General features: G+C 35.3%; 1 protein-coding gene across 1 annotated transcript in view; it reads left to right on the top strand.

Moving 5' to 3' along the window:
* Positions 1 to 3,155: 3,155 nt before the first annotated feature.
* LOC131690462 (zinc finger protein 2) overlaps positions 3,156 to 12,382 on the top strand; it is a 42,960-nt gene continuing 33,733 nt past the window's right edge. The window contains exon 1 of the mRNA XM_058976249.1: positions 3,156 to 4,017. The gene's annotated coding sequence lies outside the window, so the exon portion shown is untranslated. The remainder of the gene's footprint in view (positions 4,018 to 12,382) is intronic.

The following is a 12,382-nucleotide window of genomic DNA, read 5'->3' as shown; positions in this document are numbered from 1 at the left end:
TGCATAGTTCCATGGTGTTCAGTGTAAACTAGTTTACGCTGATATCTTGAAAAAGCCTTCCTCGAAACGTTCCCCAACCCAACAGTAGGAAAAATAGTTTTGGAACCTTATATACAGTAGAAAAAAGATGGTCACAAAAGGGAGTCTTTTTACATAGGTCGAACTGAGCACAGGGAATGGCTGGCGCTCGACGAATCTAAGTAGATAGTCTGGCCCGATTAATTGATTGATCATTTCGCACGACATATGCGCGAGTTACTTGTCGTACAAAATACGCTCCCGTTGCATTTCCTGTCTGCGACAGTTTGGTAATACAGTCTAGTTCCGTTTTTATCAGCCCCTTGGTGAATTTAAGGCTGATAAAACTGGGACATTGATAAAATCGGGACATATATTTTTCTTTCTTTTTAACAAACCGGAGATCCTGAAATATTCTTCTTTGGTCCCTAGATATAGCCTCATAACATTTCCTGATTATTTAGCTTAAACTTCTCTTAGGGACCCTGATAGCTCAAAATTTAAATTTTTTCGCATATTTCGGATCTCTAAGATAAGAAAAATTTGCTCAAGAAAGGATTTACTCGAGTCCATCTTGGTTCTTCTTCTAGAGCCCATCAAACTACCAACTATCAATTTCATATGAAGCTGATAAAATCGAGTCAAAAAGCTGATAAAATCAGATCTTCACTGTATACTCGTAATCCTTATTCTTTACAAAATGCTCGCAACTAACGCACGGATACAAGCGGTTACAAGCGCTAATACAAGTTCCACACCGGTATACGCAAACACCTTCGCTATTCCACAGGGTAGTCACCTGTGACCTACTATATTTATTTGATATATGAATGACGTTCACCTGTCGCTGAAGTCCCTCAAATTAATTCTTACTAAGGACTTCCAATTATTCTCCTCCTCATTGAATGCAATAAAGACGCCAGACTCTTTCAAGATAATTTAGACACTTTTTGCCAATTGATATGATACCAATACCAATGGTCTTAAATGTTGTGAAGCCTTTCGTAGTCGGTTGTGGATGTGTATGATGATCGTATTTTGAGCATCTAACTGTAGTTGACTGTTTCCATTTTTTAGCTTATGTGACTGGCTATGCGGTCTTACTTTGAATATAAACGAACTATTTTGTCTTCATCTGACGTTTCGGTCCGTTTGAGTCACTTTTCAAGGATTGGATAGTTGTTGATTTGACAAGAAACCTTGAAAAATTTGATTAAAAATATGCAGTCAACCGAACACAGCTTGGTTATGCAACTATTTTTTACCGATCTTATTTTAATGTAAATAATTAAGCAGTCTTTATTCTGAATTACACATCTTTTATCGTATATAATTTTAAATGTTCTTTGATTTGATGGGATTGCAAAGGAACACGTATCCGCCGGTTGATGCCAATCGAGCTGACATTTCTTTGAACTGAGCAAACTAGGAAACTAATCAACTGGGTATGTAATGCGCGTGGGGAATACGCATGGTCTTGTCTGAGTGAATGATGACTTTTGAATTATGGATGAGGGTTGAGAATTAACAATTCGTAAGAAAAACTCAAAACCAGTTACCTATTTTAGGCAGTCATATCAGCACGAAAAACATGTATTATTGTCATATTCATTAGTTTACTTTTGTTCTTATTGTATTGAGGCCTTGCATATGCTTTGGAATAGTACATGCATTATATTACTGTCACGTTATCCATATTTCTTCATAGGTATAAACATATTGTAGCTTTATTATTGACGCAAAAGTGACAAGTTATCTTTTCTTTTTTATTGTTTTTAATCTTGTTCTAAAATTTAGCGTAAAAAACGCGCATATATCATCGGCTGTATATCCGACATACAAAATTAGTCGTTTCAGATTTTCCGGGGGGGGGGCTTATTTTATACGTTTAAAATGTGCCTCAGATAGCATAACAACGCGCGAAAATATATAACATAAGAATCAATCGTCCGCGGAGAAAGAAGCCAATATGTAATTGTCTTTAATAATAATACCAAAATTGGCACACGGTAAATAATGCGTATGTCTCGAGGCACTAAAAGCAATCATTATATTGTATTGTTTTTGGAATACACCAAAATGAAGGAGCAAGAAATAATAAAATCGTTCACACCTGCCTTTGATTTGATTAAAGTTTCTTTTTTTAACAATTCAAGCATTTTAAAATTAATTCAATGAACGATAAATCTACCATAAATTCTCGGCAGCCGGCTGCCCAGAGCAATAAACACACGATAACACTACTGAGAGTTACATAGATCGTATCGCTCATCAAGGTGAATTCCAGATTTGTGTAGCTCTTTACCCCATCCTACTAATAGAAACTCCTTCCCGTGGCAAACGTGAAGATGCAGAGGTGTACACGGTCTCCATAGAAATGTTTGTTATACTAACATTCCTTCCCTTCCCCGATGACTGTAAGGACGTGGCCGGCGCCGTTATTGGAATTTCAATGTATGGAACTCTCGAACCGTGCCCATTGAGAATGGATAGCTGCCTCCGGGCCCCATTCGGTAATTCTCTGTGCAATTTTGCTTGTTCTGGTCAATCACGGAGTAGCAACTACGAATTGTACGGTCATCATGCTCAATATTGTTTGTCATTAGGCTAAATGCATCTGTATCAAATGTGTTAATTTGGAACCTAATTTACAACCAAGCTATTGGATGGAAACATCACCAAAGTGGTGGTTGGATAGCCATAAACTGAAGCGGAATCGCAAGTTTCAAATTTTTTATTGAAGCACGGAAAAACCATGCATCAAAAATTTAAACTACGAACTTGTTTGTTTTTTTTTGCGTAATTCGAAAATGTTTACACTAACCTAAGCAATGTTCCACGTCTCAGCTATTTCAGAAAAGTGGCACAAGCAGTTCTACCTTCACTTTCGTTATAATAACAATACCTTTTTAACGTTATACTAGATCCACTCTGGCATTTAACATGCTCAAAATCGCTCTGTATCCGCCATGCTATAAAAATAGCATCTATATAGTCGACATTATCCCGTCCATAATTCCACCAGAGCCCGCCACCATTACTCTCACCGACTCGCACCGCCCTGCTCATTTCACGTAGCCACACACGCGTCCGACCCTGCTCTCAGGCCCCCGTATAGCAGAGGCACGGGTACGTACCAACCATCCCGTACAGCTCCAGTCGCCAGCAAAAAATCATCGTCAGTCAATGTAATCTTAAGAATAGCAAACTCAACAGCTTCGTTCGTGCTATCGCTGCAAGTTTCGAATGGTTCTGGATCACTTTAGCCACCACCTTTCCAAGTAGATTTAGTGCGTAGTGTGTAGTGCAACCGGTGGGCTACTGCGATTTGGTAAAGTTGGCGGCCATCGTCCGCGGTTTGGGCCGAATTTCGGACGATTTTCCTGCCATTGGCAAATTGCTTCGGACACTTTTCGACACCACGACGGGTGAAGATGTCTGGAGTAGAAAATTTTCTACTGCGACCCGCCTCTCCCTCCCCTCCCCCCTCCCAGCACAGCGCCCTTCTGTGCGAGCGCGGGTGTTGGAGTGTGTTTGTGCAGGCAGTGCTAGTGACGGAGTGTGTGAGTGTGTTTTAGTGTATGGCGACCGTGTTTGCGATTTTTTTTTCGACTCCAGCTCTTGTGCTAATGTGCATTCGTGTATGTGTGAGGTGTCGGTCGGAGTGCGGAGTGCGAGGGTGGCCCCGGACTCTGAACGTAAGCAGGCAGGGAATCTGAACGAGATTCAATTAAAGCATCATTTGATAATGGATGACAGTTTTTTTTGCTCTCTGTCTCGGTGTGCGTGTTCATTGGTGTGAGACCGTGAGACAGGTTTTTTTTTCTCTCTATTGTAGTCAGTTTTCAGGCTAATGAATTGTTTCAACACTTATTACGTGTGTGATGGACGGACTGCAAGTGCAAATTAAAGACGGACGACGATCGCAGCGGAGGAACCCTTTAAAGATCGATCGTGTTCCAATTGGAATCTGTGACTAAATCCAGTGCCACTAAAGCAGTGAGTTGAAGGCTCGTAAAGTGGGGCAGCTGCATCGGTTTAATTTTTCGGGTTTGCTCCTTTCCGTCATCTTGATTTTTTTGCTTCGTCTATTCTCCGCTGCCTCATTAACATGAGGAAAAAATAAATCGTCCCACGATCGTAAGGAGAAGGAGGAGGTTGCCGCTAGGAGTTCCGATTGTTGGAGGGCCACCGCGCCATTGTGTTTTTGTATGAATTAGTGCTGTGACAGGGTGGTTCCCGGTTCGAGTTATCAGTGATTCGAGGTTGTTGATGTGCCAGAAGAATACTTTTGATAATCATTTAAGCTCGTGTGAGAAGCGAACGTAGCGTAGTTGCTAAGTCTCACCTGAGTTTTAATTCCAACTCAACACATAGAGTTAGAAATTTTTCCAACCCAAAAAATGACCCTTAGGGTTAAAACCTCTATGAGCTAAACAAGAAACGTAAACGGTATTTTTACAGTGTATGTCCATGTCCAAAAGTGTCTTGTGCCATTCACAAAAAGAAAACACCCAAGAAGGCCGTGAGAAATTCGATCAATTATTTAAATTGCCAACAAGTCATACACAGGAAAAGGTCGAAGCGAGACGAGTAAATAAATTTTGAGCTCAGACAAAATTACATATAACGAGTCGATTTTAAAGAACAATTGAAATCGATTTTTTCCATCCACCAAAATAGTGGGAATCGAATTCCCGCAAATCGCAACCGGGAACCACCCTAGCTTACCCTAACCAATCACTGGAATGAATGTCATTGTGCGCTGTGATTTTGAGTCGCGGTTTCCACGGGCGCGCTTGGATCCCGAACGGCGCGTGAACGGGAGAACGAGAGAGAGAGAGAATCCCATACCTTCGTCGATTCCGAAGAGTGTGCGAAGGACAGAGACAGCAGCTGGAGTGTGAGCGAGGGCGAGCGTGAATGCGAAAGGAAATTATGCTAGGGCGAGTTCAATTAAATTTTTTTTTCTTTGTGGTGAAGATTATTTTCATACATATGTATAGTTCGTTTCGCTCGTGTTATTATCTCTCCCTCGTTGTTCGGTAGGTTGCTTTGCTTTCTCCCTTTTCGTTTTAATTGCATATCATATTTTACCGAGTGGCGCGCCCTTTGTGTTTGCTGTTTCCATTATTTTTCTCTACTGTTTTCGTGCGCTGTAAATGTATTCCAATTAGAGCGAGAGTGTACGAGAGGTGTTTCCTATTTGAATGCGAAAAAATTTAACTTTTTCTCTAAATGATATTTTAAAAACAAAATGCCAACCAAATTTCAGCGAGTTTCACCAAAAGAATTCTTTCCTATACAAACAAGCGACGGCAGCTGCTTAATAAAGAATGTTTCTCCAACCGCATAAAACTGTGTTTTATTGTATTAAATGAAAACTATATACCATATTGCAAATAATTTTCAGAAAAACAAAAATACTGCTGGCTGCTATAAAAAATGTGTATCTCCAAAAAGAAAACAAGTGTAACAAGCAAAACTTCGTTCTTCATTAGAAGATATGTGTTAAAATTTTATCTCAAAGGCGAATTCGCCGCTGCCGCCGTCTTCCCTTTGGCAAGGGGGATGCGAACCCTTCGTCAAATAGGACAAGGCAAAAAGGTATTTACTAACTGTCTCACGGACCGCAAAGCGGGGTGTCTTTGATCGTTGAAGACGTTGAAATATTGTATAAATGTTTTTTGATAGTAATCTTGAGGGCAATGATTTTCACGAAGAACTTTGGTGAAGGCAGCTTATAAGTTTTTTGCCGCATAGTCCTATTTACATAAGAAGCGGTTTTTTTTTTTGGCTTACTCGTCACGAATTGAGAAAATTTGTATTGCAGAGAAACTTCTGGTTTCTTAAAAGAAAGATTTTCAGTTTGCTGCCTTCATCAAAGTTTTCATTCGAAATTTTTTTCAATCAAAACTACTGAGTGTTCTATTCTTTATTCTAATATACTTCTTATTCTAAGGAACATTGATTTCAAATGCTTTTGAGTCGTTCAGTCTGCTCGGAGAAGTTTCTTTGTTTATAAAGGCGATTGTTTTGATATTCATGGTTAGTGATTAATCTACCTACACGGAATACAACATTTATTTTTCAAACAAATTCAGATATACTTAATGATCAGTAAATTTGTAGCTAATATTTTCATAATATAAAGGATAGATTTTTAATTTTCTTGTTTCATAATTGAAGAAATCGAAAGCTTCATTGTTTCGCAAAAAATGTGAGTTTTATCATACAGAATAACTTTATAGAAGACACAAAACTGTAAAACATGTAGGAAAACAGATATGTAAAAATGATTTTAGGAGTCCCTATCCATCCACAGAATTTTTTTATCCTTGATTGATTTAAAAGTTTAATAATTCGTGTTTGAGGTGATTTCGTTCCAAATAACATTAGCTACAACTGCACTTGTTCCACTTGTAGGTAAATTAGTCTCTAAACCATAAAAATCAAATGAAGTGCATTTTTAACCAGTGAAACTTCTCCGATCAAACTATATCAAAAAAAATAAACAGGTTAGGTACTCTTGGTAAAGAACCCGAAAACGACATTTAAATACACTGTGCAATGATAAATATGAAAAATTGAGTAAAAATCGGATGACTACAAATGTAAAAATCAGTTTGAGAAAATAGAACATTTGGTCAAAAGTTAAAAGTCCATGTTGAAACTACTGAATTGTGCGAAAATTTAACAAATGATAACTTTGAATAGAGTGGAGAAATCAAAATTGGAGAACTTGGCCAAATAAAAATATTGAAAATATTTAAAATAATAAATTAAAAACCAGAAGAACTAAACCAATTTTGAAACAAAAAATAAGAAATTGAAACTACAATACAATCACTAAAATGAAAAAAGATAACAAAAACATTTCGAATTTTTTTCGCACCGAATACGTGCACAATTTTTGGAGACGAACACATTAAGTCATAAGTTTAAATTTTAAAACCGATTCGATGAGACATCCTAATAAAAATATTTATTTGTGTATTACTGACTAGAAAACGGGCCGATATGTTGGTGGTTCGATGAACAGCAGAAGTTATTTCGAGCTGGTATACTGCTAACAGCCTAGTCTTTTTTTTTTCTTAACTACTGTTCATAGTTTATTCACTGAGGTGGGGCCAACAACATAGTAATATACTCGCTCGCCAGTATGGTAATACAGACCAATCATGGCCCAGGCAAGAACTGCTTTCACTCAATCTATTAGGTTCTTATTTGTAGTCGTTGTAGTACATATTATTATTTCGCATCTTTTCAATCAGATGTAACGTCAATATGTAGTTATTTAATTTAGCAAAGTTCAAAGATTGGCAGACAATTGAATTGTAAAAATTGAAATGATTGTAAACATTGGAAATATAAAAGGTATTGAATAAAATAATTAGGAATATTTTAAAAAAATTAAGTAAATAATAAAAATAAATTTAAGAAATTAAAATGATAAATTGGATTGTATTGAGGAAAATATAAACAAAACGGTAATATTGCAAAATCAAGTGACAAATTAAGGACAAACGATTTCAAGGAAATTGGAAAAATTTGCAATTTGAATAATTGAAAATATTGCAAAAACACTGGACAATAAAAATAAAAGTTGGTTAAAAGATTAAAATAAATCGAAAGAGTTTGGAATTAATTAAAAATTGATTCTTAATTTTTTTTAGAAAGATGTGATATTTGCAAAATTCAAATAAAATAATGCAATTGAATAAAAACATATATTAAAATAAAGCGTCAATCGAACTGAAAAAATCAAGGTCATTAAATATTTTTTTTTACAGAATCTAAAAATAAATTATTAACCAATAATTTATTTTTAAATCTGCGAAAAATTTAAAAAAAAAACAAAAAAACATTCTTACTCGGGGCTACTAGTTGCAGATTCGGTATGCCGCTTTATCAGAGCGGTGATACTAAGCATCGGCATGGGAATGCCATCCTCGTTATAGTCGACTAAGCACCGTTCGTTCCAGGACAGATGCTACTTTGAGTCGCTCCTAACTCCAGCTTTTTCTTCGCGGTGTGGTAAGGTATAGAAGTTCTGCATTCAGAATTAGACCTCAAGCTTCACGATGATAAAACTTTTCAAATTAATCTAATATTTTAATTTATTTACTTTTGCATTTATATTATTTCATTTTATAAATTTGCTTGCTTGGTTTTGTTCTATTTTAAGCTATATTGTGTTATATGTTATGTTATATTTTAGTTTATATGCTTTTTTCATTATAATTAATTTCTTTTCGTTTCATTTTATGTCCATTTCTTTTAGTTTTGTTTATTTTAAATTGCATTTATTTCTCTGTTTTTTTTTATTTTGTTGGGTAATGAGCCAATTTGACCATGGGTTTCGTACATTACTCGTTTCGCAATCGATTGAACGCATATTGCAAAAAACACTCTTTTTTGATTTCTCAAAGTCCCCTTTTCATATTGTGACAATTATCAAAGTAAGCTCAGATGCCAAATTTCACATGGTTTGGACAATTTTAGACTCCCGCCCAATTCGTTTGAAGTTTTTGAATATGTGCTCATAGTACTATGTAGAAATATTTGTTTATTTATTTATTTATTTATTTATTTATTTATTTATTTATTTATTTATTTATTTATTTATTTATTTATTTATTTATTTATTTATTTATTTATTTATTTATTTATTTATTTATTTTTTATGGAGAAAAAATTATGGGTCGTTCCACGCGAAGTGATCAAGGCACGTATAATCGACCTTCACGGATTTGAACCAAATTTGGAGGAATTGTTCATCTATATAAATATATAAAAACCCAAATTTTTGTGTCAATTGAACCACCTCTCGGGTCATGGGAGCACCCGTTTTGGCAAATACCCTAAACTCTTGATTTTCTTTTCATCATATCTCCGGATTACTCTAGAATCAAACCGCAAGATGGCTTTTGAAGAAAATTGTTCAAGGAGTTTAGAAAAAATATTAATTTTTGACGGCAGTGCTGCCAACTATACGATTTTTTCTGTTAAATATTAAAAGTTTATTTTCCTCTCAACACATATTTTAATTTTGAAAATTCTAGTGCCATCGCGTTCCTCAGACATTTTCACATAAAAACACTTATAATCTCAATATATTTCGAGCGGTTTCTGAGATCCGCATCTTTTTTTGATCACTTCGCGTAGAATGACCCATATATAATGCTATAACTTTTGAAGCAGCACTCAGAAAATTACAATTCATACCTAAAATAATTTTAGTATTTGAATGGAGATATTTCCGTTTCTCGAGAAATATAAGAAAGTGGGGTACTGGATCATTTTGTCCCCATAATCCCTTATTTTTCACATAAGAAAAACTGCAAAATATGTATGATTTGCAGCACGGAGCAGAATTTTTTTTTAAAGATAGGAGATTTTGGGGACAAAATGGCCCGGTGCGCCACATTCCCGTACGTTTCAAAAAAAACGGAAGTGTCTTTCTTCACATACTAAGATTATTTCCTCTAAAAAGAAGTATGAATTGTAATTTTCTGAGTGCTATTTCAAAAGTTATAGCATTTAATATCCTTTTCCTCCATTTTTCCCATTGATCATCCATAAATGACGTAGCATTTTTTGGGCGATTTTTAACACCCCCCTCTCCCATCGTAGCATTTCGTCACAAACTTCTAAATAACCCCCCCCCCCATGGTAATTGCGTAGCTTGACGGTGACTTTACCCCCCCCCCTTGTCCCCGGAAAAATTAAAAAAAATAAAACGATGATAGTTATACCCCTTTAAAAAAGCTACGTAGCATGACAAGACCTCATACCACCCTATCGTCACACATCATCACAAAATACAAAACTCCCCCCTCCCCCATATAATGCTACGTCATTTATGGATGGTCCCATAGTACCAATTTCAAAAGCTTCAAGGGAAGTGGGCCTGAAATTGTCCAAATCATGTAAAATTTGGCATCCGAGGTTACTTTGACATTTGTCACAATATAAAAAGGGGGGGGGGGGGGTAACTTTGAAAATTGAAAAAAAATTACAATGCCCTTATGCATACCTATGCATTGGTGTCAATATTTTTACTTCATTTCGAAGAACCAGTATAACAAAATAAATTGCATGAAAATGTTGAAACATTTGTATTTTATCGGAACGAAAATTAGAATCGAATCACGTTTGAGCCAATGCCAAAATCAAATAGATCACATGTGTTGGGGTGATCAGCTGCCGTTGTGTGTGATTCTCGCTTTGCAGATAATCATATGTTCTTTCTGGGATGTCACCATACCCAGGGATAGCATAAGGCTTAGTGCATTGGGCCGGAGTCTCAAAGGTTGCGAGTTCGAATCTCGCCTCTGGGGGGATTTTTTTTCACATGATTGCTTAGCTTCACGCACCACTTCCGATCGTTTTTCCCCGTTGGATACCACCAGTCCTAAATAAGGTATTGGCACGTAAGTCAAAAGACCAAAAATTTAATTATTAGTTTAATTTTTTTTAATTATATTTTGATATTTAATTTAATATTATTTCGCACTATTTCAATTTATTTCCATTTCACATCGATAATGTTTTATTCACTATGTTTGATTCCTTGTTACTTTACTTTATTTTACTCTCGTTTATTTTAACCCTTTCATGCCCAACTTTTTTTCGTAGGAATTCAAAACTATTTTTCCTTGAAAACGGTGGGGTCAAGAAATACGAAAAGCCATTTTTCATGAAGATAGGTGCTTCCCTCGCAGTGCTGGAGGCTGCTCAATTTTTACCTTCCAATGCTCAATACAATTCTCCAAGAATATTTACAACAGTCCACTTACGTGGAAAACGTAGCTAAAGGCACTATAAATTGATAAATTTTATCAATTTTCAATAATATTGAACAATAACGAAGATAAATGAAAAAAATAATTTTGCGTCGTCAACGTAAACTGTCCCTGGCAGCACTGCTCCATTGGAATCCAATCAGATTAATTGCAATAACTTCAGTTCTAGAGCTGATCCTTGCAACTGATAGTACTCAAATGAAAGGCAATAGTCATTTTTATTAGCCTTACTTGTTTTTGTGAGCAAATCTTGCCTTAATCAAAAGTTATAGCTGTTTAAAAACGTTGTTGTCCATAAACAATATGGGCATGAATGGGTTAATTCATTTTTAATTTAACTTTACTTTATGATATTTATTTTCTCTTATTTCATTTCGTGTCATTATTCTTTATTCTATTTTATTTTATTTCAATTTACTATGCTACTGTACAAAATTTTTGGTGGAAATGATCCAATTCGTACAATAGTTGAACTGTAAAATGGGGCTGATAAGTCGTCGTAATAGAACTCATTGTATACAGTTTAACTGACCACAGGAAAATTTAACAAATGATGTATGTATTGTATTGCTCACTCGGAAACGGGCCGATATGTTGTTGGTTCGATGAACAGTAGAAGTTATTTCGAGCTGGTAGATTGATAGCTGCCTGATTCAGCTGGCTTTTTGCTGCTGATGTCCAAACAAAATGTATGATTTTCCTTCAGGCAATTTCTTACTTAAGTTTATATAACTATTATATATTTTTTTCTTAATTATGTTTGCCATTTTTCTATTTTAGTTTTGAAATGAAAACTAACTGGTACAATAATCAAGACAATGAAAAGAAAAAAATCGCTCGAAAATTAATTTTTGAATTTTTTTTAATGAAAGGAACCTTCAAAATGAATAAAGTGCAACTAAATATAAAATGAATATCTGAAGACCTGAAAATTAAAATACATATGCAGAAAAAGTTAAAAACCAATTTATTATAAAACATGGTCTATCTTTGAAAAATTTTATTTTCCGAGGATTACGAGTTTAGTGGTTCGAGTTTAGGTGAGGTATTTCTAATTTTAAATTTATGGATTCAAGATGAATTGGGTCACTGGTCCATTTTCCGACGCAAGTGATAAGATGCTATTTTTCATCTTTTGCGCGTAAAATGATAAGAAAAATTTTTTAGCTTCATTCGCCTTTTTATCGGGATCGAAATTTCTCTTCAGAAAAATCTCCATCCCTATGTGCGGAATTTAGAATCGATCCCAGGTCGATTGTGTCAATCAAGGACTTTTACACGTTTTCTTAGAAGATCAATTAAACATCGTTCTTAAGTTTCAAGCGTTGGACATAAATATTGTTACATATAGGAAGTTGAGTTCTATACATTCAAAGAAGACATTTATCCTTCATTTAGTGACCCAATTCAAATTATCCTAAGTTTAAATTTTCCAGGTTCGAAGAAAATTAAATCCGAGCATCTGTAGTTATTTACCGTAAATAATTGATTTTACGTCCAATAAACAAATTCAAATGTAATTTAAACATTTCACTCAGACAAAACAATGCGTATTT

Source organism: Topomyia yanbarensis, chromosome 1 (assembly GCF_030247195.1).
Source record: "Topomyia yanbarensis strain Yona2022 chromosome 1, ASM3024719v1, whole genome shotgun sequence".
In the NCBI taxonomy this organism is placed as follows: domain Eukaryota; kingdom Metazoa; phylum Arthropoda; class Insecta; order Diptera; family Culicidae; genus Topomyia; species Topomyia yanbarensis.
Note: the sequence above shows the minus strand (reverse complement) of the source record. Positions and strands in the feature narration are given on the sequence as shown.